The following is a 26,589-nucleotide window of genomic DNA, read 5'->3' on the forward strand; positions in this document are numbered from 1 at the left end:
AGAGAGAGAGCTTGGATAGAGTTCTTCTCCCTGGGAGAAGAGAAGAAAGCGAGGGAAAAGTAGCGGTATATTCGTTAGGACGAGATAGACCCGTATTTGGTTCTCGCACCCACTTTGAACCAACTTCGTAGCTGGCTTTGACGCCCTGCTAATCCAGGCGTCCGGCTATACCATAGAAGACTACTCCCTCGAGGTGGAGGAGAGAGGAAGAGAGAGAGGGGGGGAGTAGCAGCAGCAGCAGCTCGGCTGGTTCAACGAGAAAAGAGAAGCGGTCGGAGAGAGGCCGGAGAAAAAGGAGAGAGAGAGACGGGGAAAGTGGCATATGAGCGCGATAGGGTAAAGTGGGAGGAAGAGGGAGAGAGAGAGAGGGGGGGGGAAAAGAGAGGTATGGACGAAAGGCAAATGAACGAGTCGCTCCATGAAAGGAACTCGTACAGAATCCGGGAAACCCCATACGAGGTCCCCGCGACATGGGCCACCCGGCGACTAATTGGAATTCGTCTGTGCCAGTCGAAGCAAGGCTTTCTATAATTGAGACGTGGCCAGACCCGCAAAAAATCCGCAGAAAGGGGGAAAGGATGCGCAGGCCGCTGTCTCGCGAACGGAATCCTTTTCCTCTCTTTTGAACGGAAGTCAAAACTTTTCGAGGGATGATCCGGCCTCCCGCTGTTGCATCCGTTCCTCGGCATGTACGCGCGCGTATCTCAATATCATATAAATGCAAAAACTGATCCCTACAGAGACCAACTTTACCGGTGTAATGTAAATTTTTAAACTTATCCTCCCGCGAGGAGGCGAGGAATATCGAAGAATACCCTCTCTCGAATCCGCGCTCCACGCGATTACCGGGAACCCGGTTCGCTCTTCTCGAGCGAACCTTCTGCCTTTCCAAATTCGCGCCAACGAAAAATAAGACGGCCCGCTTTTTCCGCTTCTCTCCAACCCGTTTTCTCCAATGCGAATTTTTCTTCAGCAACCTTCTATCAACAACCATCGTATACACAGCGATGAAACGTATTCAAACGTGGTGGAGTACGATTATTTGAGATGCGAATTTATTTTTCCCGATATATTTTGAAAAATTTGTAATTTTAAAAAAACCAGAACCAGGAGATTTTTTCGCCAAAGTCCTTTCTCTCTCTTTCTGCGAAGAGAAACGAGAAAAAAGGAAATTCAAACTGGGAGAAAGATCCAGAAACGCGGATACAAGGGACAAAGGTAACCTCTCGAAAGAGCCTCTTCTTTCCTCGTTGCCTGCTCCTTCTCCATCCTCCTTCTTCCCACGACCCCTTTTCCTTTCTCCCTCCCCCTTACGTCCGAGGGGAGGAGGGCGCGATAATAACGCGGGAAAGGGAAACATAGAAGCAATTGTAAAATTAATTAAGAGACTGGGAAAATAATTAATTTTTCTAATAATTCTTGCAGTCGCGCTGCTATTTTCCCAACACGCGGCCGCAGTGTTTCCGCGCACCGCCTCTCCAGAAGGGACGAAATAATTTCATAAGGGGTAGGTGGCTCGAGAACCGCACCTACATTTGCGAAAACATATCTCCTTTTCCACTCCCCTCTCTCTCTCTGTCCACGTTCAACCGCAACAAAGATCCTCTCCTCTCTCTCTCTTCCTCCTCCTTGTATATATATATAGAAAACGTGGAATGGAAATTGGTATTCGATGCCTTAAATTGGAATAAAATAATTATCAGAAGATAAATAATTTTTCCAACAATAACAAAAGAGAATGAAAATATACGACGGCGTTTCGATGGGATTGAGAAACGGTTGCGAGGATCGCCCTTCCTCCCGTGTTTGATCATTGTGTTATACGGTTCCCCCGGTGCACACTTGGCATAAGTGTATTTTGAAATTTCGCTCGTTGTAATAATCTTCCGCCGGCAGGTACGTGTACCCTAGGCCGCGTGGTCAAACCGTATTTTCGCAACCGTACGTACGTACATACGTACGCCCCGTCCTCGGACGTTTCTCAAGGTGTGCGTGTTACGCGACGTCCCCGCACACGTCGAAACGTCGAAACGTCGTGCAGGTGTGGAACAACCGAACCACCGCCGTGTCTGGAAACGTGTATATATGTGTGTGTGTGTGTGCGCGCAGTTTGGTCGGTCAGAGAGCATAAAGGCTCTCGAGAAATTAATTCTCTTGCGGACACACGCACACACACACATATGTATATATATAGAGGTGTGGGCCGCGAACGCGGATGCGAACGCGAGCGCGAACCGTAGCTACGTGTTTTATTATTGAATGGCCTCCTTCCCGGACTGCGAATCAACTTGGCAATTGGTTTATTATAATTTCATTGTGTTTTCATTACCCGGGTTAATTTGCGCACGACCCGCATGTCTCCCTTTATTACCAGACCCCCTCAGGTCTTCAGACGCGCGGGCAACGCACACTTGGATATCAAACTTGGTCGCGAACGTTCTTTTCCTCCGTAGAAATCCTCCCGTTGACAGAGGGGTGGGGTGAGCGCGGGCAGCACCTGCCGCTCTCCGTGTATTTTAGAAACGGCCGGCTATATACTTTTCGACCGGGGCGAAAAAACACCGGAGAGGTGCAACAGGAATTACGGTTATTTTTCTACGCGGTTAAAATCAGTCTTTATTAGATTCTCTCGTAATAATATTCCCGGATACGATATTCTCTTTCCTTTCCTCATTAACCTTGTATATATATACGTATCTCTCTTTATTTCGATCGAAAGAAATAAAATGAATTCTTTCATTTCTTCGAAATCGATTCGAAAGAGATTCGATCGCGAGAAAGAGAGGGAGAGAATGTGTAAATGGTTAAACGCGGCTCGAAGTAGCGACACGGGCGCGTCAATTTGTTTACACGATGGATGCAGCGCAGGAGATTCGGAGGATACGAGGAAACGACGACCCCTCGGCGTGTCTGATTCTGCTACGTTTCCACGCGCGCAAAAAAGGCCGGCCAGGCGAACGATCCGCCTTCTTCCTTTTTCATCGGGCGTACGTACGTGTTACTGTTCTGTCGTTCTTTGACACCCGGTTACGTCAAACAGGGGCGGCCGGCGGGCAACGACGGGACGAAAAAAAGGAGAGAGAGGGAGGGACGAGTGGAACGAGAGGGAAGCGAAGAGGAGAGAAAAAAAATAGGTTGGAGGTGAGGCCTTTTGATTGACTGTTTGAACGATTTTTGCTCGGCCGACTACGCTGCCGGGCTGGCATTGATTATCGCTTATTGAATTTGTATGCCCCGGCAAGGGATGCTCCGGAGGGGTTGTCCAAAGTCGCCATCAGGGGATGCTGCTCGTAAAACGCTTTACTCTCGCTCCTACCGTAGGTAGGAGCAAGATTTGCTTTCCCTACGTCAAGTGTTACGTCGACTAACACGCGTCGTTACGGGGGAAAGAAACCGATCTCTCCATTCTACGATGATATTTAACGAAACGAAGATATTTCGTAAAAAATTTAAAATTCTCTTTCTCGATCGATCGAGCCGTTTTCCTAGAAGCTTGGCTCTCTTTGGAAAATTACTCCGCTCCGCGATAATCCCCCGAGAGATTCAGCAGCGGAGTACATCGGGCGGAGAGAAATATTTTGCTTGACCAAACAGGTAACCCGTGACTCTCTCTCTCTCTCTCTCTCGCCCCTCGAACCCTTCCCATCCCCTTCCATCCCCTTCCTCCCCGCGGCCACGAGCCACGCATCCCTTTCGCATTTATGCTTACATGCCTCGTCCAGCTCGCGATGTATCCCTGAATTATTGAACGACGCGGGGATCAGCCGCGGATGGCAACGCCTCTCGAGTTTTAAGCCGTTCAACCCCGAGCCGTTCGATCGTCGAGGAATGTCAGTCGTCGGATTTTAAAAAAAAAAAGATGGAGGAAATTTTTTTCCAAACCGAGAAATTGAACGATTGAATCAATCGAATCCGTCGATTTTCCCGCGAGGGAAAGCGAATCGAAATTATTAATAAAAAATCGACGGATCGAAGGAGAGGAGAGGGTTAGAAAAGAGCTTAGAGAGGTTTAGTTTCGAGAAGGAATTCATCAAAGGGCAATTTCCATGCGTAATGAAAATGAATCCCCGAAGAAAAGGATCCGAGGACGCGACGCGTGAAAACGGGGGTGGAGAACGGCATCGATGCAATATTTATAAAAGCGAGCGAGTCCTGCAGGAGATATCCTCGAGGCCGGGGGCATCGGGGGTCGGCAAAGGGCAATGCTTGGGTCCGCCGCTTCACGGGTCTCGAACTCGAGCCCGAAATCTCATCGGCCCAAATGGCGCATCAACATCCATTATTAACCGGGTTCAGAATATTAACGATACAGTTACCGTATTCCAGAAGCTAAATTAGCGGAGATTATTACGAGTGGGCTCTCGCGGTACTATCGCTCTCTCGATTCCACGCCCGCTCTCTTTCCGCGACGCACGCTTCATCACGGCCGCCCTCCTCCCCCCCCCCCTAACGGTCTGCCTCGAGTTCTCCCCCTCTCTCCCTCTCTCTCTGTCTCTCTGTTCTTCCCAGGTGGCGCGCTCGTACGCGGAGAGAATCCCGTTCCAGGGATGGTATTGGCCCCGTCTCGTTTTTTTCCTTCTCTCCTTTTTTTTCTTTTTTCCTTTTCCTTTTTTTTCTTTTTTCTTTTTTTTTTACGACGCCATTAATTTTAATATCATTGCATATTGTCGGTCAAATTGGCGGAAAGTGCGCGTGACGGCCCCTCTCGGTTATCGCGCGCCACGCGATTTCACTCCCCCCCCCCTCCCACACCCTCCTATCCATCTTGATTTTTCGCGTTCCGTCGCAAACTACGATATTGATTCCCTCTATAAATATTTTCGGGCTTTCGGGCGAAAAAACATGGGTCCGAACAGGGGAGGGGAAGGGGGGGTGCAGCCGCATAGCCGCGAGTCGAATCAACGAGCGAACGAAGCGTTCGTTCATCTTTCGAATGAAGATATATGAACGAAGATACGAACGAGCACAGCCAGCCCGTTATTTTTCGAAGTCACGGCCGATTTCAGAGCGCGTTTGATCGATTCGAGATCCTCTTTTTTTTATCACGACAAATTTGTTTCGCGTGTAATAATAATAATAATAATAGAGCGCATTGCTTCGTAAAATTTTCGATACGGGCGAAAAAGAATATATACTCGATGATATCGGGCGAATCTAACGAGACGATTTTGGCCAAACGACCAGCCAAAAGTGGCTTTTTATCGAGTGAACGCTCCGTCCCGTTTTATTGGATCGTTGCTTTGCTTTCTCCACGCCGATTTCGACTTTCTCGCGTGGACGAGGAGGAAATCACCGTCCAGAAAGGAAGGAAACTCCCCAAAGACCAATAATCCGTGATACGAATGATACGAAAAATACGGTTACACCGGTTTAAAGGACGCTTAAAACGACTACTCGTCACCTTTGCCTCTCTATAAACGCGACTTCTTCCCTCTCTTATTCACGATATCGAGATTCGTAATCGCGAAGATTCCTGAAAACACAGAAAGAGAGAGAGAGAGAGTTTTTTCTCTCGATTTTCAGCATCCTGGTCAAGAGCGAAAGAGCGAGTTCAGATTTATTCCCCATCGTTGCCTCCGGAGGCCCTCCACCTCGCGCAACTTCCTTCACCCCCTTTGGCGGTCGCTTCTCTCCTCCTACGTTGGGCTTTATTGACCCTTTATACATCTATTTGTTATGCCGTGGCCCTTTGTGCGACGGTAGACACGAATGGAAGGGACCCCGGCGGTGGTGTACTTCTGCCGACCTCTCTCCCTCTCTCTCTCTCTCCCTCTCCCCTGGCTATATTTGACCAGTATTATAAAAATCAACCGACCGATTTCCTACGTAAAATATTACCCCCGTGCCCGCCTGAATATTTTATCGCTGTCCACCCTTCCTCCGACCCTTCCTTCCTTCTTCCCCCCCGCGTATCCACGGGGAAGGGGAGGACAAAAAGCGGCGGAAGGAAATCGGTCGAGGGAGCGGCACGCGATTCGGTTTTGCTTCGTCGCGTGCTCCTCCTCGCGTCTCTCCCTTGGAATTTCGAGCTTTCGAACTCCTCGTGGCTGGGGGAGCAACATCGTTGCGGTCGATATGAGATCTTTTTGCCATTCTTGCCATATATTTTCTTCTTACGAATTAAAATTTCCAAATTTAAATCTTACTTTCCCGAGTTGAAAATCATAGTTGCGTAGGAAACATTTGGCGAGAGAAAGAAAATAGGACACTCGTCTCTCTGATCGAATCGAAAGGAAGAAGAAAGAAGGAAAGAAATGGACGAAGAGTTAACGCACGATCCCGTGTTCCAAATTTATTATTATTATATTAATTTCCAAATCTTACTTTCCCGAGTTGAAAATCATAGTTGCATAAGAAACATTTGGCGAGAGAAAGAAAATAGGACACTCGTCTCTCTGATCGAATCGAAAGGAAAAAGAAAGAAGGAAAGAAATGGACGAAGGGTTAACGCGCAACAAGATTTCAATCTACCGACCCTGTATTCCAAATTTATTATTATTATATTAATTTCCAAATCTTACTTTCCTGAGTTGAAAATCATAGTTGCATAAGAAACATTTGGCCAGAGAAAGAAAATAGGAACTTTTTCATTTGATATATACGTAATATACACTCTGATCGAATCGAAAAGGAAAAGGAAAGAAATGGACGACCCTGTGTTCCAAATTTATTATTATTATATTAATTTCCAAATCTTACTTTCCTGAGTTGAAAATCATAGTTGCATAAGAAACATTTGGCGAGAGAAAGAAAATAGGACACTCGTCTCTCTGATTGAATCGAAAGGAAAAAGAAGGAAGGAAAGAAATGGACGAAGAGTTAACGCACGATCCTGTGTTCCAAATTTATTATTATTATATTAATTTCCAAATCTTACTTTCCTGAATTGAAAATCATAGTTGCATAATAAACATTTGGCGAAAGAAAGAAAATAGGATACTCGTCTCTCTGATTGAATCGAAAGAAAAAAGAAAAAAAAGGAAAGAAATGGACGAAGGATTAACGCGCGACAAGATTCCAATCTACCGATCCTGTGTTCCGAATTTATTATTATTATATTAATTTCTAAATTTAAATCTTACTTTCCTAAGTTGAAAATCATAGTTGCATAAGAAACATTTGGCGAGAGAAAGAAAATAGGACACTCGTCTCTCCGATTGAATCGAAAGAAAGAAGGAAAGAAATGGACGAAGGGTTAACGCGCGACAAGATTCCAATCTACCTGTGTATTCTCGGAGCACAACGACGACGCGGACTCGCGCGTATTCCTGCAGGACAACGGCGGCTACTAATCTAACAGAATTATAGACGGTGACGGTAGCTAATTGTCTATCTATATCTGGCCTGACGTAGGTGTGTCTCAATGTTCCCTCTCGTGTGCCCCGCTTGTATATGCGCGCATTGTATCGCGGCCCCGGAGTCCGTGGGCTAGACCGTCCGTCACTTCTCTCTCCGGCCTGCTCTCCCTCGCTCTCGCATAATGGCCAGCCTGCGTACGTGCATTCCTAATAATGAAGACAACGATAAATCAACGCGGAGAATACGGCCGCGGATGTGCGCCGAATATCCTATGCATAATATCGCGTCATTATCTTCTCTGCCCACTGTGTCCTCTCCTTCCCTCTCCGTCCCTGTGCACGCATGGATCTCGAGACTTTGCCTCGCGATCGAATTACGACCGACTCCCTCCTGCCCTATCCATCTCCACTCCTCCTCCTCCTCCTTCCTTCCTTCCTTCGTCCGGATCCAAGCACAAAAGCCGATGAGCGAGAACAACGAGTCGATGATGAGAACAGAGAAGAGAGAATTATTTCGAATTTTGTCACGAAACGAGAAGGTTTTTAATTTTCAGTGTTTGTGTACGAAGGAATGGAACACGAGCTGGCAGGATGTGGGAGAAATCCGGTATATCGAGAGCGGTTGTCTATCGACTCGATTCGGACGAGTTACGCGCCCGGAGAGGAGAGGAGAGGAGAGAGGACGTTGTAATTCTCCTTCGAACTCTTCCAACTTCCTCTGGCTCGCGTCACGTTCAAGCTGGATCGTCACGCTGGATCGTTTTACTCTCTTATAACCGCGGTCAACGGCCGGATACGGGTAGGATCCTTTCCGCAGGACCACGTTTCACTCCACTTTTGTGTCACTCCGTTTGTCGCGAAACGCGGAACAAACGTCTCGAGTGACTCGCTTTTCGTCGCGCCTCCTACGTTTCCTTCCACGTATCCGATGCCTCTCCAATTTCTAAGGCCGACTTTTTCTTATTCTTCTTATTCTTCCGTGCGCATCTTCTCGAGGGAGAGGATTGCTGGCGAGGCGAGGAACGAGGGACATTCATCACGATCCAATTGCTAATGCGCGTCCAATGTGGGACGCATAAGGCATCCCGTTATCATCGACGCGATCAATCCCACTCAATTAGCCTGATCATTGATTATTGCCGCGTACAACGTCACGATCCGTTTCGCGGTTGGCCACCGTGGAGAATTTATCGCGTCCTCCTCGAGGAGATAAATTCCCTCCTTTTTCCCTCCCTTCCAATAATTCCCCATAATTCGTCGATATCGATATCGACGCGTTACGTAAAACCGATTATCCGATATCCATTCTAAAAGGGATTGAAAAACGTTGAAATTACATTTCACGACGCGTAGGAGATGAAAAAGGAAGAAAAAGAAAGAAAGAAAGAAAAAGAAAAGAGGGGGAAAAAAAAAGGCGCGAATAAAAATTGCCGCGGTGTTAAATAAAATTACGCTTTAAAGCGAACGTGTGCCGGGCGCGTTGAAAAAAAAAAAAAAAGAAAAAAAGGAAAAAAAAAAAAGGAATCCGAAGCCGGCGCCCGATATGGAAGGGTAGATCGAAGCAGAAATCGGATTGACCGCGGGGGTGGAAGAGCTTTTAATAGAGAAAAAAAGAGGAAAAAGGGAAAAAAAAGAGAGAGAGAGAGCGAAAAAAGGAAGAAAAAAAGGGGGAAAAAAAGGAAAAAAGAGAGAGGGGGGAGGGGGAAAAAGCGGAGGCCGCAAGTGGAAAATCCGATAGAACCGAAGTGCGTGCAAATATTTTCTCTTCCTCTTGTCCGGTATCCGGGCGCGGCTCCGGGTATCGAGCGGCTATAGCAACGTCAACACGTCAAATCGAGTGTGTATCGGTGGAGTGCAACACACAGGTAATATCCTTTGATATCCAATTTGTGCACCCTGCGACCGTATTCATCACCGTGGCCTCCGCGCGTCGTTCCATCTACCTTCCACCGACCGGTTTATTTTTCGCTTTCGTTTATTCCACCCCGCCGCGTCAAAAATCCTCCTCCTCCTCCTCCTCCTCCATAATATTAATAATAATCATTTCCGATTATCCCGCCCGGAAATATATATTTTATCGCGTATCGTCCTAATGACCGTAATGAAAATCATTCGGGATTAAACGCGGACCGAGCCACCATTTCGATTTAATCGAATAATCACGCGTTAAAAAGTTATCCGAATAATAATAAATACATACATACATATAAAATACGTTCGATAATTCTATTACGATCGTCGAAACAGTGAGTGGAATAAGAACGAATCTCTTTCTCTCTCTCTCTCCACTACCCCCCCTCCCCCCGTCTCTCCGGTTGACGGAACGCTCGCGCATATCTCGCAGGGCCGACTTGCCAACACCCTGCAACGCGGCGGCAGAAGAGCTGTCAATCCGATCCGCTAACAGGGATATCACTTACATGCAAATTCAGAGCTAAAATCCGGCGCGTTTCGATGAGCGTGCAAGTGGTATCGCGGCTCGGGGTGAGTGGCAGAACAGCGAGCGAGCGAGCCACGTACGGTGGGGGGGAACGGGTGGGTGAGGGGGAGGGGGAGAGCGAGGAGAGGCGCGATGTATTAATTACCAGTATTGATGTCCATTTGCAGTGAATTGATGTGTGGTCAGTGTTGCATCACGCGCAAGGGTCGCTCGCTCCGAGAGGGACGAACCCGCATCGAAACAGGGGCAAATCGCGATAGCCAAATATATTTACCGTCCCCGAGTTTAATCGATCTCGATCGCCCCCCAATCCTTTCTTCGTCCTTCTCCCGACGAAAATGCCCGAATATCTCCACTATTACTTCGATATTATTCTAGGAGTATGGGATGATGAGGGACGAGCGACGAGTCTCGATTCTCACGGAGAAAGGCGTAGGAAGACGAAGGAAGGTGGAAGCGATTTTGGAATCGGTGGCGAAGATTTATGGCGGGAGCCGGGCATGGTCTCCGGTCTTTAGCCGCTTATTAGCATGCGGTATATCACGGCGACCGGAGCAGCCGGGGTCCGCGACAATAATTAGATAGATACGGGACGTAGACGGAACGGGAATGGGACGTAGTAGGTGATGGTGGGTAGCGAGGGTAGTAGTGGGCAGAGGACGAAAGCCAGCCACCAGGTCGCAGAAGTGGGTGGCGGTGGTGGTGGTGGTGGTTTGGGATGCGGACTGGAAACAGGCAGAACGGTGCGTCGTATGCAAATGATGACGTCACACAATACTACCCTCCAGGACAAGGGGCTATAGACAATGCATCTGCACGGATAGGTCTCGTTCTACGATCCATAGTTGCGCATCGTGCGAGGCCGCTTCGTGCGAGGCCCGATTCCTAACTCCTGTATCCAACATCTGCTAATGGCCCTACCGGACGCGCCAACATTTATCGCTCGCGCCAACTATAAATAAAACTGTATTCCTCGTATCCTCGCTTACCACATCGAAAATGTAACCATCCTTCCTAATTCCTCTTCGAAAACTTTTATCATCGATCTCGTCTTATGATTGGTAGAAGAAGTTTTTCAATTTCTTCGAATTCGAAATGAAAAAAAAAAAAAGGAAGGAGGAGAAGAAGGAGGAGGGGAGGAAGAAAGCGAAGCAACCGTTAACTGACATTATCTGGCCGGCGTGACTTCAGAATTATCCCCTATCCTCTCCCCTCCCTTTGACTGCGGTTTCGGCAAATTCAAGGGAATTTCGATGAAGCGCCTGGACAGAAAATCAGGTGCAACCTGATGGGGAAAAGGGGGGGGGGGAGGTGGAGGATAGGCGGAGATCTTACCGCAATGACGTGCGGTCGAATCGGGTCCGAATGAAATGACGGATCCTGCGAGTGACATTCGATATCACAGCACCGACGGCCGGGGAAACGGCGGATACGAGCTACTAGACCGTTTCCAAGCTTTCCGTCTATTACACTCACGTTGAAATCCACGGATTAATCGTGGCTAAGTATACCGTATATCGTTCCCGATTTGTGGTCGCCCTCGAATAACCATCTCCGTCTTATTTTACTCCCCGCTCGTTTCCATTCTCCTCCATCTTCTATCGAGAACCGAATATTATCACTTTACGATCGCTTACAATCTCTTTCACGATTAAGTTACAATTTTACGTTGAAATTTTTCCCCCTTTTTTTTTTTTCTCCTAATCGACAACTAGTATTATCGAATTATCATTCGAATATCAATGGTTGGCTCGAAAATTCAGGGTAACGAGGTGACGCGGCCTCGTTACGGTCGCGATCAGGGCGATCGAATCTCATTAATCGATTTGATCGATCGTATCTATACACGTTGACGGTTGCACATGTTGAATAGGCCAGTAGCCGTATCTAGCTGGCACGACTGCGGTATGTCCAGAGGATCCAGATACTACGAACCTCTCTCTCTCCCTCTCTCTCTCTCTCTCTGGCTCGCTCGCTCGACTATTCCCACGTGCGTACACGCATCAGCGAACAGTGGCAAACGTGCTCGTACGAAGCGGCTCGAGAGGTGAGGGCCTAGTATGGTCACACGTGTACGCCGAATGTCATTTGTCATCGTGGCTAATTTGCCACGTTCTGAGATACGGTGACGCCTCTGACGCGGTCATTATTAAGATGCGAATTAGTAACAATTTGCGCCGGATTTAGTCTGGACTTGATCTGTTTATGGCCCGCGCGGATTAGGCTCCCGGACCTTGCGCGTAAATCAATATTAACCGGCACGAGAGTCCGTCCAGTCGACCAGTGTCGTTATCATACACGCGGGATCACCGAGGACCGCCGATAAGGAGGATCCGTCTCCTCGCGGAATTTTCGAAAAATTAGAAACATTTACAAAGTCCAATCTTTTTCAATCTATCCGAACGAATTTCCCTTTCCCTTTCTTTCTTTCTCCGATTCCCTGTCGAGGGAAGCAACGGATGATCGAAAGAACGCGGGGAAAAAGAACGGCGTGGAAACGGAAAAAGGAGGAAGGGTATCGAGGAACGCGGCGAGGTACTAGGAGAGAAGAGAGGAAAGGAGGAGGAGAGGTGTGAGTCTGCGTAACGTTGGTTCCAAGGGTGGCATTATATTGCGGGTTGTCTCGCTTCAGAAACTTTGCACTGTGGTCGCGACGAGGAGCCGTGGTGGACGAGCCGCGGGACAGGGCGAGGGGAGGGCGAGTGGCGGGGAGGGAGCTGGAAGGGTGGAACAGAAGTGGTGCCGGACTTTGAATACGACCATTCTTTACGGCCACCCCATGCAAAGATCGCCCGCACGCCGTTGGTATTTACCCAGCGACACCGGCTCGCGGACCGTTTCACGAATCGAAGCGAAACAGACGGAAAAGAAGGAACGAGAAAGGGGAAGATGGACACGAGGGGCCTGGACACGGAGGAAGAGGGAGCGCGAGCAGAGGTCGTTGGAGAGGGGCCAGAGAGAGGAGAGTCGTCGAGAAGTCCAAGTAGGAGGTGGAGGTAGCGATGGTGGTGGTGGCGGCGGTGGCGGTGGTGGAGGTGAAGGTGGTGGAGGTGGTAGCGAGCGATGGTGGTGGTGGTGGTGGTGAGAGCGGTGGCGGGCCGAAATAGAGAAGGTTGGAACGGGAGAGAGAGGGCTGGGACAGGGACAGTAGGAGAAGTCAGAGAGGGAAAGACGAAATAGGGGGGTTGCGCGCAAGGTTGAGGGAGACAAGGTTCGAGTTAGCGTTTCTCGTTCGTCGACCGGCACCACCCCCTTCTTGCCGCCTAACGTCGCACAATACGCTCTACCTCTACCCTCGCCACCGTCCATAGACTGGACACTGCATTGTCTCTGGTGAATGGGGTCTTGCAAGATTTATTTCGTATATTTCACTTGCCGTTTCAATAGCGCGATAGCGGCTCGCGCTACCTCGGCTATCGCCTTCGAGCTTACCACCACCACCACCACCACCCTTCTCACCCTTCTCTTTCGTTATTAGCTTTCTCTTTATCGACCACCCCTTCCTCCACCGCGCCTCGTTTCTAAGAAGCAAGCTTCCCTCCACGTTTGACCGATAAAAGCCCCTTTGAATCCTAACGCTCGCCCCGATCTCGGATATCTTCCACTCTCTCGCCTCTTTTTTTTTTTTTCGATCTTTCAGTCTTGTGTGGATATTATTATCGTGGAAACAAATTTAATTGATCGATACTAATAATAGAATTTATATAATCGAGAGAAAGGGAGGAGAGAAGGATACGATTTCGAGCGGTAAATTTTCTTTCGCGGGGGATAAAAAAACGGTATATATTTATACGTGTTTATATACGGTTAAAAAAAATTAATGGGAAGCCACGTTGTACGGTGAAGTGTGTTGTCGAGGGGTGTCGCTGTCTAGGCTGGTAAAGGGCACTTCCGTTATATTTAGCTATGCCAACGAGAAGGGCTCATCATCGTCCTCCCCCTTTAGGGTCTCTTTTTCCCATTTCGAGTCTTATCCCCCTCCGTTCTAAAATATCCGCGCCAACACGTTCGTAAAACACCGTTGTCGGATTTGTCTCGTTGCGTGTGTAATGATTACACATCGTATCGTAGGAAAAAAAGAAGAAAAAGAAACGTGTAATTTTAAAATTTAAAAAATTCGATGCATCGTCGAAAAGTTGTTCGAGGGGGGAAAAAAAAAAGGGGGAAGAAATTTGGTCGATAAGAGAGCTCGACAAACTCGATAAAATTCAATGAATTCGTTATTTTTTGCATAAAAATTTATTAACGAGGCGTATTAGGAAGGAAACCGTTTTAAGATAAGAGTTGGCGTATGCACAACAAGTTTGGAGAAACGGCGGCATAGGTTGCGAGGTGCCGCGGAATTTTAAAAGGGAGGGAAATGTCGGGCGATCACGAGAAAGAGTATCGAAAATAATGAGATGAGCGAGAAGCACGAGGATCAATTTCCACGGGCCGGCGTTTTTTATCACTTCCCCCCCCTCCTCCCCCGCATCGTATGATGTGGGAGAGGAACAATGGCAGCGTTATCGTGGTCACAAATTAAAAATAATTATTTTTTAAGGCTGATTCTTAATCAGGAAAGGGTAGATACACGCAGGGGCTGTTTTTCCTCCGAGAAAAGAGCGGCCATTATCCCTCCAATAAGATTCTTGTCAATGAAATATTAGCTCTTTTACAGATGTAAGAGGCTTCCTTTTATTGCGCATCAACTCTTTCTCCCAAACCCTCTCCCATCCAACCGTTTTTAATTTTAAACGAGTTTTTCCTAACCTCCGATTCTTAATATCTCGATCTTTTCCAATATTTCTCGCTCAATTCTGATTAATTTTTTTTACGTTAAATTTGCGAGACACGTCGCTTCGATTGATTCGATACGATTTCAAAAATTGTGCAAATCCGTAAAAGAGATTCGAATTTTCGTTCGTATAATAACTCTTACTCGGTCAAAATTCGAATTAAAATTCGAAAGAATTAATAATTAAAAGTTACCACCCTCCATCCATGATCCGATACGCCGTGGTTTTTCGTTTCCCCTTAGCGGCCATTTCCGAGGCATTAGGTTCGTTATTTATGGAGTTTCATTAAGATAAAGAAAAGCAAAGGGAAGGGTTGCCATCGCCAAACGCCATGTAATTATTTTCACAAAGGTCTAGTTGTCTCTCTCTAAACCCAGAGAGGAGAACTAATGCAAATAAAGAAAGAAGAAACGAATCGAATAAAGTTAGATATCGATCTAGCCCGGATACCGGTGAAGAAAGAGTTTGAGAACTCCCTCCCTTGCACCATTTTTTATCAGTCGCCGGTTTAACGAATCCCAAAATAAATCCTTTGTTGCTTAGCCGTTTGTATTTCCTCTCTTCCTTTCTTTCCTTCCTTCCTTGATGAAGGTGAATCCGAAAGAAACGAGGAAATTGTCGTCGGGATAATATCTATTTGGCGCATTTAACTGTTGTTTGCCGCCTTATCTCCTCCGAATAGGATATTTTCCATATATAAGTTTCCAGGCGACGTTTCATCGCGTTTTACACAAGTGTTCGAACCCCTAGGAAGTTTTCATTTGTTCCAAGTTACGAACAGGTTCAGCGATTGTTCTGGCCGGGTCAGGACGTGGACGAAGGCGGTGAAATTGAATGCGACTCGTGAGAAAGGGTGTGGGAAAACGTTGAAGTGGAGGTGACGTGAAGGCTACCAACGCTCCCGGACCCGTCAACCGTATCTTCGGACGAACATTGGTCAGCACTAGGTGTACACTCGACACATAGACGAGACCCTTTCCCTCTCCTCGCGTTCTATCTACCATCGGAGAGAGAAGGAGGGAGAGAGAGAGAGAAATGGCCGAAGGGGATATACGCGCGTCCATTGTCCCGTGAACTTTGAAACAACTTTCGGCAAAAGAGTTTTGCCATCGAAATGCACCGACCGTGACTACTCTGTAATTGATGGAGAACTTTGAAAAATCACACCTCGGATCGATCGAGCACTCTCTCTCGTCCTAAATCTCTCCACGCTTCGTATACTTCTGTGCGAGAATTTCATAGAAAATTTAATAGTCGAAACTAAGAATATTATTTCGATAAATTTATCGTACGAAAAACTGAGAATAATCGTAGAAACTGGTCGAGTTGGTGAATCAAGTATAACAGCTACGAGAATAAATGTTATTCGAGCATTCTGCAAAAGTGGAGAGGGTATTAGATTTTCTTACTCTTTTCCTCTTCCTTCACGTATTACGTAACGATAAAATTGTTGTCCGGATACGCATAAATACTCTGGCGCAATCAATCATTTTTAACGTTCTCTTTCCGGTTGTAATGTAACGCTGTTAACACAGCTTGGCTTTTCATTAATCTACCGGTATCGTTACAACCGGTATTTTATCGCACGATCGATAAAATAATTCCGTTCACGTGTTTGTTTATAACTACGACTATAACATTTTAACTCGATTAAAATATAAAAAGAAAATAGAAAAAAAAAGGAGAAAAAAAGTATGCGAAGAATCTCCAAAGGAAAGGAGAGTATATATTGCATTATACTCGGTTTAGTTCGGTATAGATGGACGAGGTGGCAGCACTGTACAGCGTGCTTTTTCTCTCTCTCTCTCACCCGAGGAATAAGAGATTCGAACATTTTTTTCGGATAACGATCCCGAGTTTTTTTCGTGCGCAAATTATATCGAAATACGCGTTTTAAAAAATGTTTTGCGATCATCTCGTGTCATCGTACGCATCGAATTACGTGCGTTCTTTCATCCGAGTCGCAAAACATCCTGAACGCGCTACTAGTTCCTACATGCACTCTCTGAATGAAGAAAAAAAAGAAAGAAAGAAAGGCGAAAGAAACTTTCAACGCGCGATGAATATGTACGACTCTCCTATAAATGTATCCCGCATTCATCCTTGTTACTCGCGTATAGATCGCGTCCGCTAAAAATGTTATTTCATTCATCGCCATTTCGAATGTACGAATGCGTCCCGATATAAAACCAGTTTATATCCACCGTCTTAATCATCGTTGTTGAAACGTTCTTTTCATCGTGGCATTATGGATGCCGAACTCTCAATAACAAGTTACACATACTCTCTCGTTTTGAAAAATATTGAAATTTTCTTTTTACCCAGAAATCAGAATTTGAGAAATTTTCACGATACTTTTATCGTTTTATATATCGTTTGTAGTCCAGCTTGCATAAGAAAAGCCAGTCGAATACACGGATAGCGGAGAATCGGGTCGGTCAAGGAGCGGTGGTAAGTCATTTCGAAATAATAGGTGGTAGGCGGGTGTTATGCGAGTTTAAGGTCTCGGCCGGTCCTTGCACGAGGGCGAAGGTGGCGAACGACAGTTTAGGGGTGTAAGACAGGCTGACCTCGGGTCGTGACCCCCATTTATACTCTATTACCACTACATTAGTCTCCACTACCAGGATTTATCATCCTTGCTCGAGTTCTAGGTTGACCGAAACTTTAAATCGATCCTGAAACGGGGAATTTGAAATCTCATCGGTCATGCCTCTTCGAAAAACGTCTACCGCGTTTAATATACGAACGATTGTACCGATCGAGGAAAGTGAGAGAATAGATTTGTAAATTTTAAGATTTCTCTAAATGTAAAATCGGGGATATCGTGCAATTAATACAAGAACGTAATTATCTCTCTCTCTTTCTCTCGCGAAAAAGCGAAGAATCGATCGTTTCCAAGGGATACGTTCTTATTTCGGGCGTAACCGCCCACACTCTCATCGCGGTAATTTTTAATTACCGTTATCTGAGAGGGTGGCACGCCATCCTGAAATATTTCTCTCCGCTCTCCGCTCATTCCGGAATCACACGCCGATGTAAATTACCACGAGCGGGCCCGAGACTTTATCTTCTTTATCTACCGAGTATTTTACCGGTTATTTTTTCCGGTTCCCGAGCAGGAGACCAGGAGACCCTGCAACGAAATACAGAAATGGAATTAGCTGCTACCACCACCACTTGAACGAGAAAATTTTTAATTATTCCTTATCGAAAAGCAATCTGACCGCGCCGTATCCTCCGCGACACCCTCTTTAACTCTCCTCCTCGCCGGGGGACACGTTGTAACTCGCGACACGGAACGTTGCTAGGTTAACGCTCGTAATTCTTCGAGTATTCCTCCTCAGAAACGTGTTACGTTTCGCGTCCATCTCTCTCCCTTCTTCGATCGATTCTTCGAAACATTTCTTTTAAAGAACTAGAATTTAAAAAAGGGAAAGAGAAAAAATGTTTCGATAATTTTCTCTGAGAGAACAATTTTCTGGAGGATAGTTTCTTCTTTTTCTTTTTATTTAACAAAGAAATAGATACACGAACGAGATTTAATAATTCAGCGCGTTCGATGGGAAGGGGAGGGGAGGCTTATTAGTTCGCGAAAGCGATAAAAAGGAATTTATTACTTATCCCGTTCCCCGTCATCCACGTTGTCGAGGAATATTCATCGGGGGTGGGTGGTGGCTCTGTGAAAGAATATCGGAGAGAGGGCTTCTGCTGTCAATTGCCAAATATTCATATTGAAAGGCGCTGATAGGTCGACATCAAATATTCATCGCTTCCTCAAAGTGCCCTTACCGAGTTATTCCGCCAAGTTATTTACCTATTATCGAATGACGGAGGGAAGAAATTCAATTCTTCGTCGTCGAGGTTAATACGAAAAAAAAAAAAAAAAAAAAGAAAGTTTCCTTTTCGAGGCGTTTGGATCGAAAAATATCCCGAATGGAAAAAATATTCACTAGCCATTTCTGGAAACTACGATTCCTCTCCTTCTTTTTTTCTTAAATGCTCGTAGCGTTTTTTGCAGCAGCAGAAAAGCGAGCGCAGTGATAAAGGGTATTTTAAAATGATATTTTCGCATGGAGCACGGGGCATGGTCGTGTTTCGGTAATCAAATCCTTTGAAAGAAATTTCTCTATCGCGCGTATATACATCGTGTGTGTGTGTGTGTGTGTGTGTGTATACATATATACATATGATCCACGATGTTACACGATCCTCCGCATACACCACCCTCCGCCACGCATCGCTGTTCAATTAACAAAGTCACGCATTCACGATATTAAGGATAAGTTTAATTAAAATGAATTAAACACATCTCTCGCGAACGGAGGAGGAGGAGGAGGAGGAGGATATTTCCGCCTCAAAAGATACAATTCAAACGTGCACACATCACCCATCCCTCCCTCCCAACTCGCATAATTAATTACGCCGGTGTAAACATGTTCTTACGTTTCAAATGAAAAGTAACGAGTCCGAGCTTTCGAAAACGTACAAATTGGGTCGAGAATCGCGTTTTCGAACTCGTTCTCTTCATAGTACAGTAATAATAACAATAATAATAAAAATTGGCACGAATTTTTCCAAATTTGGGAATAAAAAATCTCTTTTACGATCACGAAAATCTCCAGGTATTTTACATCGCCTTTTGATTAACTACCCTTACTTAGAACGACTTCTCTCCTCTCCTGCTCTCCCTTCCGCATTTTCTATAGATATAGAATAACCACGAAACAGAGGAAGGGGAATCCATCGCCGTTCTACAAGTTTTAATAACATTACGATATATATATGTATCGTAACTCTCTGGAGATAAAGAATCGACAGAGGATGGAGAAAGAGAGTTGATTCCGTTGCTTGTTGAAGTCGTTCCACTTGTTCCATCGGCACGGCTCTACCGTCCAACGAGAGTAGTAGGAGGGGGAGGAAGGAGACGAGAGAAGAAGAAAGTTTATAAAATATTTAAAAGTACGGAAACGTCTCCTATCGCCCGGGGCGATAAATTTCCACTTACATTTTATTTTCGTTTCGTTCGCAACGCTCGACAACGGAGAGTTACGCGGAGGACCCGGTGACACGGTGGTGGTGGTGATGGTGGTGGTGGTGGAGGAGAGGGGGGAAGAGAGACGACCGAGACGCCGTGGGGAAAAGCTTCGAGACGAGCGAGGTCTTTTCTTTCCGCGAGATCTGTTAAGGGAGCAGGGGTGTGGCATTTAGGGAGCGCCGGGTATTCTCCCTTTAATTATGGATGATAAAAATCACGGAAAAATTACTAATGTCCGTTGAAAATTTTATTCGCGCCTCGTATTACGCTTCTCTTCCTTTCTTCCTTCATTTACGAATTTCTTCTTTCTTTTTCCTTCTCGTCGATCGAAACGGTGAGAAAGGTTTCTCGTCTCCGTCTTCCTCTTCGTCGCGAGAGGAATATAATCGATGCAAGATTTTAAAGATTCAACGACGCGCCTCTGCATAATTTATCGTTCGATTTCCGGGATCGTCTCGCACGTAACCCCTCCCTCTCCCCTTTGCGTGTAACCGACGATGAGATGTCCCGTTTCTCGAAAGTCTCGATGGATTCGTATCGACTTACAAGCAAAGGAGGAAGAGGAGGAAGATTTTTCTTTTTTTCCTCGCCTCTACTATATGTACATTTTCCGGTTGACGATGCGAGACCTATTTAACGGACGCGAGTCCGGTAATGGGATTCGAACTCGGTGCTCCTGGGAGCCATTCAGATCCGCGCTCGCTTCATCTTCTTTCGCCGCGCGAACGCGAGGGAAGATGAAAAAAAGAAAAACCGCATCGATCACGAAACTCGCGCGAAATTTACAAAGAGAAAGAAATCTTGAGATCGTCGAAAGAAAGAAAGAAAGGAGAAATATGTATCGTTCCAAGTTTTAGAAATCACTCGGTTGGGACGAAGAAGTTGTAATTCGTAAAAGATTATTAATTATAGAAGATTGACGGTGGCCGGGATTTACCGAGAGAAAACCAAGGTATTGTCCACGGCGGTTTTCAGGGACGAACTAATTCCAGATTCGTGGTTCCCTTAGACGCGCAAAACAATACGTGACGTTCAAACGTGAGCGACAATCTCGAGCGGTTTTGGTAACCGGTCGGTTTGCGGTTCATTTGTCAGGAATTTGTCTTTCCCGTATCAACAGCCGTTTAAATTGGATCAAGAATTGAAATTGTTAATTCCATTTCAAAAATCTTTATCCCCCGTTTGTATTCCTTTTTCCAAACTCAATTGAACAAAATCCTTACGAATCGAAGAAAATTCATAATCAAATTCGAGTAAATTATTCGAAGGATGGAACCGTGGAGAGCGATAATTCAGCGGTCAGCGCTGATTTAACGGCAAATTAACTAATAATTAGCTGGAAGCCTCGCCTAGGTGGGGAGCCGGCTACTAACTGGAATGCGATTGTATTTCCCCGAGTTCGATAATGGGAATGCAAAAGCTGTGGGGCATTATCGAAATAGCAATTAGAATAAATCAAAAGTGTTCCTCGTACAATCGGGACACCGATTAGCGTTAGAGAATCGCCGGGTGTGCCGCGTTAACTGCGTTCCTATTACGATCGATTTAACCGTTTCTCTTCGTTGGACTCGAAGCGATCCGATTTCTTCCTCTCCAAAAAGCTACCCGCCCGAAATCGAGCCGGCCAACTTTAACGTGTGGCGTGTCACGAGCAAGAATAGCAGAACATCGAACCGCTCTCCGGAGATTTCCTGTTCCTCCAAATGCATTCCGAATAACAACACACATACACGCTACATCTCTCCGAAACTCGCTTCCGTGAGAGGACGACATCGAACGAGGGGGGAGGGGAAGAGAGAGAGAGAGACAGGTGGAGTTACGTTCGCGTGACCCTTTCGCGTCATCGAGAGAAGTTGGTCGCGTCCTACGTCAACCGAGTCGCACACTAGGGGGATAGAGATCGAACAAAAAGAACAAAAAGAAAGAAGAGGAAGAAGAGGGTGGAGAGCACATTGCTCGTCGACGCGGCGGTGGTCGAAGATCGTGGTAATTGGATAGAGGAGATGGAGCGTCCCTTCGCGACGCTAACGTCCCCTATGCGAGCCTTCCCTTCGCTATAAAACTATCGGGGAAGAACCGGAGTTCACGTAGTCACGTAGATCCCATGCTGCTACTATGTGTTTCTCGTAACTCGACCAATTTCCTTCCACGATAATTAATAATTAAAAAATGCTTGGTTAGAATCTGTTTCCACTGTTTTCGATCGGGGAAGATTGGTCGAAGAGAGGAGTGGATAAATAGCCTCGTCCAAACTGGGAAACCGGGTCGAGAGCCACTGTGCCGGCCGTCCGCAAGAATTTATCCGGTGAAGGGGACGGGGACGGTTGGTTTATCGGCCCACCCCTCTTCCCAAACTCGAATCGGGGGGAGGGAGGGGTTGGTCTGACACTGGACACCGCTTGATCTTAGCAGAAGAGCGGGCACGATCGGCTCGAACTATGCCAACCTACTTCCTCCGCAGTTGCCGGTTATACGAGAGGGTTGAAGGGTAAACGGCGTTTAACGGCCATCCATTCGACAGTTTATCGGCTTCTGTAATTTCCTCGTGTTATCGTGTTATCGTTAAAAAAAAAAGAAAGATAGATAGATTAAATTTCATCATCAATTATCGTGTTATCGTTAAAAAAAGAAAAGAAAGATAGAGTAAATTTCAAAGTTAAGAATAAGGATTTTGCAAACTTCACAAATAATATTGACGAGATACGACGTTACCTACTTTAATAAATATCATAGCTGAGAACTGCTGGTGCATGTTCGAACGTGATTCGTGATTCAACGACGACTAAATTACACGCGGCCATTATTATTTCCTTTCCTTTCCTCCCTGCCTTCGTTTGTTTCGAATTACGATCCCAGGCCTGGGATCCCTGGGATCGAATCGTCGATAACGTGGTTCCTTCCCTTCTCCCTTTAAACCGTTTCGAAAAGAAAAGCGACGCTCGTTAGTTTCGTGAGAAATTAATTATTTGCCCGCCATCGCCACGGCCGCGCGAGTAGTAATGGTGAAAAATGTCTGGATTGTGCGGGATTATATCGAAGAAGGAGGGAGTGAAGAGAAAGGTGGTGGTGGTAGATTTGCAGACGGAGGAAAAGAATAAGAAGGAGCGTATCGGTGTGGCTCGTTACACTTAAATTGGAGGGAATGACTGAGTGGTCTCATTATTCACCGAGGTACAATATAGAAAAAGAACGTTCGCGACGAACAACGCGATTCGCGCCAAGCCCTGATATCTGACACGACCGGTTTCACCTGCCTCGACCCCTTTTGCTGGATGAATCGCTCTGCCGTCACACAATGCAATCCCTCCACGCATGCAATCTTTCTCTCCTCCTTTTCTCCTCGATCGGCTTCCGTCGCCAGCTCGATAAAGAAAATCGTCGACGATCAAGAACGAAGAACGAATTTTACGCACGAATCCTGTACACACGACGACGACAACAAGTTCGGTGGAAGCTGGTGGTTGCGAGTTGTTGGGGAAAGGGGGAAGGCAGAGAGGCTGAACGGTCACTTGGATTTGTGCGGTGTGAACACAAGACGGACTAGTAAATCCACCCTTCCATGGCCTCTTGGAGAATTCTGGCTCATAGATCGTGCCAACTATCACGAAACAGCCCACCCCAATCCGACCCACCTCCCCCAAACTACCCTTCGGTGCTTTGCCACCCTCGTAAGGAACTCGACAGAGAGAGAGATCCAGTCGACCCTCTCGAGCACCACCAGCTTCGATTATCCGAATTATTCACCGATTTCGCTGGTTGACCGAGAGATAGGCGAACCGAGATACGAATTATCCGAAATCGATTAAAAAAAAAGAAGAAAGAAGAAGATACTTCTCCATCCCTTAGAAACGATTGTTTAAACGGCGAGAGCGAGAATACGTTGTATATTTATATACACGTATGGGGATGGAGTCGCATCGAAAAGCCAGGATTATTGACAGAGACGCAGGCGCGCGACAGTCCTCCTCCTCCTCCTCCTCCTTCTCCTCCCCTGAATTAAGCCAAGCGGGATAAGAGAGGTGGGAGGAGAGGGGGAAAAAATAAGCTAGCCACGTACGAACAAAGTTGGCGCGGGAACGTTGCGGAATAAAAGTTGAAATCCGTTGAAGTCCTCTGTGGTCCGCGCGTCACCCGCTCCCTCCGTTGAAAGAGCTATTCCTGAGACCTCCCCCCCCCCCTCCCCTCCTCCGTAACTCGAGGAATCCCGATTCAAAGTGTTCTCTCTTCCACCTCGTAAAAGCCGGCATAAAATCGTCATCTGGTGCGCCGTCGGTCGGTGGCCTGCCGGGTCCCATCCAGCCAAAAACCGACGACGTCTTCCTCGCGTCGAGTTATGAATACGTTCGATGCGACTACAATAGTACTCTCGAGTTGAAAAATTCGCGAGAGGGGTGGAGAGCGGCCCCTGGTGGGGAGGGGGGGGGCACTTCTTCGCGAATTAGCATAACTTGAAACGCGATACGAGCGTAAAAGCGGCTCCTTCCGGCTCGTGGAGTTACCAACGATCTCTGTCTGAACGCCCGTTCGGGGAAAGAATCGGGCTTTTTAGGAGGAGAAAGTGGCCGCGCGTAGTCGACGGGAATTTCATTTGAAAATTGTCGGATCGGAGGAGATCGAGAACGATTTTTACCCGTGGATGATGCGGATGATCGTTGGATACGACGGGGAGAGAAAGTTTCTCTTTTCTTTTCCTCGGAATCGATGGTGAAAAGGACGGTTTCGAGACGCTAATGGGCGCGTACGAATATTTCATTCCTGTAACGAAAACGACGTCGTCTGTGTGGCTAGGGTGGGGGAGGTAGAGCAAGGGGATATTTAATGACGCGTTGCGATATTAAAATGGCATAAAAATGAGGTGTAATTTGTATCTGGCTTCGAAACTTGGCCCTCCCTTTACCGCAACTGACTTATATTCCCTTCACGGCGTTCTTGGTACGTCCTATATTATTATCGTTATTAATCTTAAAGGTCACGAGTGCGCTTAATACCACCCCCGCCGAGGAAACGCGCTTCTATCGGGGAGAAAAATTTTTTTCTTGAAAAACCGTTGTCGTTAACGCGCGTCGACCCGATACGATGCAAATTCGATGCGATATAAGCGAGAGAGAGAGAAGAAGATGGTCCAGGAGGAGGTGTAGCGGGATCGTATCCGCTTCTAAATCCTTCCACTCGAAATGCGATGCGAATAAAAATACCATTCGAATATTTGGCGCACATCCTGAGCGTCATTTATAACGGCGTGACAATAAAGTCTCCAACTGGTAGTAATCTTTATGGAGCGATACAAAAGGAGCGATGTACATATTCTTCCCTTTCCCTTCCCTAAACGTAAAACGCTTTTACGATACGCCAAGCGTCGCCCTTTCCCCGAGAAATTCCAACTTTTATCCCACTTACCGAACATTTTCTAGTCCCTTAGACATCGGGGATTAACGGTCTCCGCCAAATGAACCACTTACGCCACCTCTGTTTTGCCTTCTCCGCCTCGAAATTTGAAATCGAATCGTTTCCTTCCACTTCTTTCGATTTTACGATTTCTCTCTGCATCGGTCGAATACATGTCGATCCGTCGTTTCTTCCCATCGAATTCTGGAAAGAAAAAAAAATATATATTTCTTCTCTATTATTAAATGTTTTGTCGTCGTCTTTGCCTCGAAATTTGAAATCGAATTGTTTCCCACTTCTTTTGATTTTACAATTTCTTTCTGCATCGATCGAATACATGTCGATCTGTCTTTTCTTCCCATCGAATTCTGGAAAGAAAAAAAATATATTTCTTCTCTATTATTAAATGTTTTGTCGTCGTCTTCGCCTCGAAATTTGAAATCGAATTGTTTCCCACTTCTTTCGATTTTACAATTTCTCTCTGCATCGATCAAATATATACCGATCTGTCCTTTTTTTCCATCTGAAAATTCTGGAAATTAGAGAAAAAAAAAATATATATTTCCACTCTATTATTAAATGCTAATAAACAATCGCACGAGTTTATGCATCCATTTAAACTAATTGTTTCGAACGGAGTAACAACCTTCTTTTCTCGTTTCAAATATAATACCTTGCGATACACGTTTCTATTTTAATTTGTGTATATAATATTTCAGTTGTATCATACGTGATTTTAGGATTACGCACAAACGCAGGTTCCAAGAACGCAAAACATAACAACGTTAATATTTCGCGTTTTTACTAGATTTTCTGAGAAAACAGAACTGCCAGATTACGCGAATCTGCTCCATTAGATTGATTTACTAAACAGCGTAAGATAATTGAAATAAAAATTTGATTCGTCAAATTATTCTTAATCGAGGAAGTAAAACGGATTGTCTTATTCTCGTGTCCATTTTATCACGTTTATCAAATAAATTTCTAATTTATTCTTCTTTCCTCCTTCTTCATCCTTCATTCTCCCATTCGCTTTTTCTTTTTCTTTCTAATTTTATTTATATAGGTATCTTCTCCTTACGAGATTATCCAATTTTTTACGTAATCCAACGTTCTACAGTTTTCACGTACTACACTATTCCTTCTTTTAATCTACTTTCTCCTCCTCTCTCTCTCTTTTCTTCTTTTTTTTTTTTAAACATATTACAACATCGACTCGCTTTTTTCCCCTCCACTGTAACTCTTTTGTACCAAAGTATCTTAATATCTTCCCTATTCGCTTTGTTAATTTTATCTATATGGCTTTTCGCGAATCTGGAGATAAAGCTGGGGATTAAAAGCTGCAATAGTAAATAATAATTGAATTAAAATTAGGAAGAGGAGGAAAAACTCGAATTCCAAATAAATTACGTTAACGAAAAGATAAACATCCATCTTCTCTGGATACTGGAAAGATTTTCGACCATTCAGCATGATATATATATATATATATTATATTTGTACATATATGCGTGTATACGGATAGCATTTAGTGTACGAATCCACTTGTACCGAGTTGTATGTAGTTCAGCTCGATAAACATGATAATTTATGTGACGATGTACTATACGCGATATTGTACGTGCTTCAAGTAATGAAATGGCATACGAA

At 45.7% G+C, this 26,589-nt stretch overlaps 1 long non-coding RNA gene across 1 annotated transcript in view; it reads right to left on the reverse strand.

The window, feature by feature from the left end:
• LOC113218837 overlaps positions 1-26,589 on the reverse strand; it is a 72,763-nt gene that overhangs the window by 8,877 nt on the left and 37,297 nt on the right. The window contains exon 2 of the long non-coding RNA XR_003304840.1: positions 24,952-25,143. This is a non-coding gene — a long non-coding RNA (uncharacterized LOC113218837). The remainder of the gene's footprint in view (positions 1-24,951; positions 25,144-26,589) is intronic.

The sequence above is a fragment of the Apis mellifera genome, linkage group LG6, assembly GCF_003254395.2.
Source record: "Apis mellifera strain DH4 linkage group LG6, Amel_HAv3.1, whole genome shotgun sequence".
Taxonomy (NCBI): domain Eukaryota; kingdom Metazoa; phylum Arthropoda; class Insecta; order Hymenoptera; family Apidae; genus Apis; species Apis mellifera.